The sequence below is a fragment of the Puma concolor genome, chromosome D4, assembly GCF_028749965.1.
Source record: "Puma concolor isolate L17-30 chromosome D4, mPumCon1.1.hap2, whole genome shotgun sequence".
NCBI classification, from domain to species: Eukaryota; Metazoa; Chordata; class Mammalia; order Carnivora; family Felidae; genus Puma; species Puma concolor.
In genome coordinates, this window is record NC_141679.1 from 83,274,713 (window position 1) to 83,280,582 (window position 5,870).

A 5,870-nucleotide genomic window follows, 5' to 3' on the forward strand; every position below is an offset into this window, starting at 1 on the left:
CTTGCCCAAGGCCACAGAGCTGGGATGCTGGAGGACAGGGTTCAAACCCAGGTTCTCCAATGCCTGCAAAGCCCACGTCCCTTCCTCTCTCCCATCTGGCCAGGCCCTCACCCTGAACCACCGGCCTACCGACAGCCTGCTCCTCAGGGGGCCCGATGTGGAAACCCCACAGGCATTACATATTAGTTTAAAAACAAAAAAAGAAACACAGTTCTTTTCTCTGTGTCAGGGAGGTATATTGGAATCACCTAGGACTTTTAATAAATCAATCACCACGTCCCACATCAGACATTTGAATCAGGTCTTGGGAAGGAGGTGTGAGGCCCAGGTGGCTCTGGTGGTTAAATACTTTACGGGGAGTAAAGTCCCAGGGAGTCTGATGGGAAGCCTGTCCTGGGAGCCCCTGCCCTGTTTCTTTGTTGCCCTTTGTAGCCCTCAGGACAGGCCGATGTGTTAGACCCTAAAGAAGGACCCCCGAGTGTTACTGTTCGTGCGGCCCTCGGAGGAGCCAAGAATGTGTTAGCACTGTGTAATTTCTGGGGCCTGAGACGGACACACATCAGCTTCAGCCTCGTCCTGAATTAGTCCCTCTGCCACAGAACTGACCTCCAAGAGCAAGAGGCCCCAGACAGCCACAGAAAGCAACTTTCTCAGTCCCCTTCCTCGGTAGCCCCTGTCCCACTCATTTTTACTTGCTACATATTTACCAAATGCCTAGTGGGGGCCAAATACTGGGCTGGGGGCTGGGGATACAACAGTGCGCAGGGACATGGTACCAGCCCTGAAATATCACACAGACCCATGGATGCAACTAGATGAAGCAAACTCGCATTCACTACAATCCCGGGAAGAGCCTGGCTTGGTTCAAAAAAATGAGGTACACTGCGGGAGGCAGAAGGCAAAATGTTGATGTCTTGCTCCTGAAAAGGGAGGAGAGGAAGAGAAGGCAGGGCAGGAGGGAGAGAGGCAGAAGCCAGCAGGTGGAGAAAGCCTGGGGTGAGCTCAGGGAGACGGCTCTGGAGCAGATTCCGGTAGACCCTCCTTTGTGACACCTACAGCAAAGGGTGCACTGCTTGTGCGTGGTTTGTATAAGGAGCTCAGAGGAGCTTCCACTCTGGGGCCAACATCATGCAGTCCAGGGACCATAAGGAGATGGGGCTGTGAAAAAAAAAAAAAGGTTTCTGCAGAAACGGCAGGGGCAGAAGACTCTAGCTGGATGAAGAGGGCTCAGGGCCCCAGATGTCATCTGGGTCACATGGTAAGGCAGGCTTTTTATCAAGGAATTGCCCAAATGTGAGGAGGCACAGGAAGGGGAATTGCATGGCCTTAGGAAGTACCCTGGGGTTCCCCACATGGTTTGGGGAGCGACAGATCACAGTTACATTGATGGAACAGTCCTTAGGTGCCATTTTGTGCCACACAAATACTCACCAGCTTTTTGCAAGGTAGCAACTATTATTACACCCATTTTATAGCTGAGGAAATGAAGGCTCAAGGAGTTGATGTGACTTGCCTAAAGACACAAAGCTGTGTGTCACAGAGCCAGGATTTGAATCCAGGTCTTTAGGACTTGAAATGCCATGCTCATGACCCCGAAGCTGTAAAGGCTGCCTCACCTTCTATTTCTCCCTTATTGGAAAGCCCACAGGCCTATGGATAGCGGAAGGGACAGAATTTGCATGCGCACCAGGCCACCCAAAGCCTGCAAGCAAATGTGCATTATCAGGGGCGCCTGGGTGGCTCAGTCGGTTAAGCACCCCACTTCAGCTCAGGTCATGATCTCATGGTTCATGAGCTCGAGCCCTGCCTTGGACTCTGTGCTGACAGCTCAGAACCTGGAGCCTACTTCAGATTCTGTGTCTCCCTCTCTCTCTGCCCCACCCCTGCTTGCACTGTCTCTGTCTCTCAAAAAATGAATAAACATTAAAAGAAAATTAAAAAAAAAAAAAAAAAGAGCATTATCAGTCTAAGTTACAGCTGAGGGACTCCCGGCTCAGAGTAAGGGAACTTGTCCAAGGTCGTAGGTGAGAAACTTGCAGGGCTGGGATTGGAACCCAAGAACCTGGGGCCTTTGCACCGCCCCCCACATCTCTTTGAAGGCAGTGGCCTCCACCTGCCCCCAGCCCTTGAGCCCCTGCTACTCTGTCAACTCGGGGGTAGCAGGCAGTCTGGGCTGGGTCTCTAGAGCAGGCCCAAGTCTGGGCCTCAGAGCAAGGTCATCGGGCAGCCCAGGAGCTCACCACCTTCCCAGCCCACAGGGAAATCTTTAAATGGTGTCAGGTTCATTGCCTTTGTGGTAGAAAAAAGAAAAAAGACAAGGCAGAAGTGCAAGGAAGATGGGGCCCAATTCCTGCTTAACTCATCCCATTTGGCTGAGTCAGCAATGCAGCGAGGCCTCCCTGGCCTCAGAGGAGAATAGCAGGAATCTGCAGATGCGCTGGAATTTCTCCGCACCGGCTGGCATTGGTGGCGATGGTGCCGAGATCAGAGGGGAAATGGGCTGCTGTCGTGATTCTCTGGTTCTAGTTTCTTCCTCTACCCACTCCCACCCTGCTTCTTGCCCATGGCTTTGAAAGGCCACTCGTTTCAGACTTGCACTCGACAGTCTAGAAAGCCCTTACAAAGAGCCCTAAGGTCTCCAAAGTGATTTATGAATTTGAAGTGCCTTTCAGATTATAAAAAGCTAATCTGCAACAGCCTCCTTAATGCGGCAACGTTCACAAAACACTTTGCAAGTCACTGTGTGGAGTACAGTTTGCAACCTCATTTGCAGCCAAAAAGTGCCCGCCTCTCAAGAGAGGACTTTACAGTTTGTAAATCCCAGTCGCACCCCTCGCCTCATTTGAACTGCGGACCGCTCCCCTGTGAAGGCTAATAATAATATCTATCGCTTTCGAAGCACTTTACCTATGTTAACACATTGCAGTGGCACGGCAATCGGATGATTGTTATCCCCATTGACAAAGAAGGAGTTCCAGAGGTACAGCGAGACAGTATCACAGGGCTGTAGGTAGCAGAGGCTGGGTTTGAGGCACTGACATTCGATGGGAAGAAGGCAGGTTTTGTGCCCATTTTTCAGATGAGGCAAATAGAGGCCCACTTCTGCCCTGTTCACTGTGTGACCTTGGACAGGACTGCGCACATCTCTTGGCCTCCCTTTTCCTTCTCTACAGAATCAAAGGGATAAGCGCTGCCCTGCTCTCTTCCTAGCTCTGAACAAATGTGAGATATGGAAGTGACCAAGGAGGAGGGCCAAGCCCGAGGATACATGGTAACCTCATTCCCTATGCCACGGCTATTTTTGGCAGGAGTCCACTGAGGCCTGGCTCTGTTCTGCACAGAAGGTCACCTGGAGGCCTCTCCTGAGACCTCCTGTCTCACACACAGGAGGAGGGAGAGTGGGGTAGTTGGGGGAATGGGGCAGGGAACTTCCCCGGGGGCCTGACATAGGGAAGGGAGCTTCAGAGAGGACAGCAGCCTCCCCTTGAGCACCTCTAGTGAAAGGCAGAGAAAAAAAATCATGCAGTCCAACCCACAACCCATCGTACAGATGGGGAAACTGAGATCCAGAGAGGGGAGGGACTCACTTATGGTCATGCAAAGGCTTAGATGCAAAAGTGGGACTAGAATTTATTTCTAGGCTCTTCTCATGGCACATGCTGGGAATCTGGCTTTTGATCTAACAATGTCTCAGATCGTTTGTTCATTTATTCATTCATTCATTCTTCCACTTACCCAGTCGGTCAGCCAGTCATTCAACAAACATTTCCTGAGTATGTGTTACATGCCAGACCCTAGAGATAATTGTGGTGAATACAGTCATGGTCCTGGCTCTTGTCAGGGCATCGTCTAGAGCAGTGCTTCCCAGTGGCCAGTGCAGTAGTCGCATGTAGCCGTTGAGAACTTGAAATGTGTCTACTCCAACCTGAGATGTGTTGTAAGTATATAAGACACGCTGGATTTTGAACACTTAGTAAGAAAAAAAAGTTAAAAAAAAATCTCAACAATTTAAAAAATCTGGATTACATGAAATGATATTGGAGTCTACTGGGTTAAATAGAACATTAAAATTTGGGGCGCCTGGGTGGCTCAGTCGGTGACACGTCCGACTTTGGCTCAGGTCATGATTTCACGGTTCATGAGTTCAAGTCCCATCACTGGGCTCACTGCTGTCAGCACAGAGCCTGCTTTGGCTCCTCTGTCCCCCTCCGTCCTTGCCCCTCCCCTGCTCGAACTCTCTCTCTCTCTCTCTCAAAAATAAACACTAAAAAAAAAAAAACATTAAAATTAACTTCAGCTGCTTATTTTTTTTTTTTAAGTGGCTACTAGAAAATGCAAAGTAAAAATGCCGTAGGTGGGGCATTGTATGGGGCAGCGCCGGTCCGTTGGGAAGGTCTGAAGACGAACAGGGAACCTGCTGGCGGACTTACCTTTGCCCCCACGCTGGCCAGAGGTGCAGACAGGTTCAGACCGCGTGTGGAAGGTTGGTCCGGACACAGTGAGGGTCCGAGAGACGGGGCCAACTTACTCCCAAGACTTCTCAGTGGGTATCCAGTGCCCTCTGCAGGGGCCCCGGGAGCCCCCTTGCCTCTCTTCCTCCTCCATTTCCTTTCCTGCTCACCCCGGAGCCCAGAGGCCAGCTCCCTTCCACGTCTGTCTCACGCCACCCCAGATTGTCTCTGACAGATCGAAGGCCACTTCACCTGGTGCGGTCGTTGCCCGGCCCCGCCCGTGCATCAGAGAGGGGCATTTATGTGACATGGCACCTCCTGAGGGGCCGAGCACTTGGGGGCACCCGCCCTGTGGCCGCGCTGCCTGCAGCTTGCCCCGTCTCCGCCCTCACCGGCTGTGGCCGCCACCCCTAACGACCCACCGGGTCACAATGGGGCTTCACAAATCGCAGGGAAAGCACGGGAGGGCCTCAGCTGTGGTGGGAGGTCGGGGGGAGGTGGCACTTGAGCTGAAGCCCCTAGGTAGAGGGACAGCATGCCTGGCAAAGGGAACGGGAGGTACGGAGGCACAGATGTCTGTGGCACAGAGAGCAGGACACGGCGGGAGGTGGGCTCCAGAGAGGGTCAGAGGCCAGAGCACAGGATCTTAAGGGCCTCACTGAGTTTGGTCTTTATCTAGAGGGCACTGGGGAGCCATGGAAGGCATGGAAGCAGGGGAGTGCCTGGAAGCCTAAAGCTCTCTCTGGCCCCGGACGGGGAGTGAGGGAAGCAGAGCCTGAAGCCCGCTTGCTGTTCTTTGGACGGCTGGGGCTGGCCCGTGGCAGGGCTTGCGGGAATCCCAGCTCCACTGCCTCCTCGCTGTGTGACCTTGACCAGACGACCTCCCTCTCTGAATTTGAGTTTCCTCACCTGTGAACTGGGGACGACAGTAGTGATTCTCTGAGGGGGTTTTGGGGTTTGGAGGAAGAATCAGAGACGTACTACTCGTGAAGCTTTTGGCACAAAGTGGGGCCACAAGTGGTCGTCCCCTTTCCTTTCCCTTCCTAGTTCCCACCCCACCTGTCAAACCCCGTGCCCCCACTCCTCAGGCAGCAGGAAGCAGGATCCACGGAATGGTGCTGCACCGTCAGAGTATTTATAGCTGTGTTCTGTCAGCACGTTGTTGTTCAGTTACACATATATTTTTACATTCTCCTCCGTCACACATGGCTTCTCGGTGTGGTTGAGAAGCAGGGGGGTGGGTGGATGCAGAGGGTGGCAGGGGTGGGAGGTGGAGACAGATGGCCCAGGACAGCACCTAGGGACCTGAGGACCCAGCCTGGGTCATTTCTCTCCCAGCTCAGAAACCATCAGTGGCTCCCCACTGCCCTCTGCACAAAGTCCAGACTCCCTCACGGGGCCGGGAGGGGCCCCTCAGGA

At 52.9% G+C, this 5,870-nt stretch overlaps 1 long non-coding RNA gene across 1 annotated transcript; it reads right to left on the minus strand.

Moving 5' to 3' along the window:
- Positions 1-887: 887 nt before the first annotated feature.
- Positions 888-5,630, minus strand: LOC147575050 (uncharacterized). Its single transcript, XR_015243343.1, has 2 exons — positions 4,431-5,630; positions 888-1,158 (listed from the first exon to the last, which is right to left on the minus strand). It is a non-coding gene; the product is annotated as an uncharacterized LOC147575050 (long non-coding RNA).
- Positions 5,631-5,870: the final 240 nt, after the last annotated feature.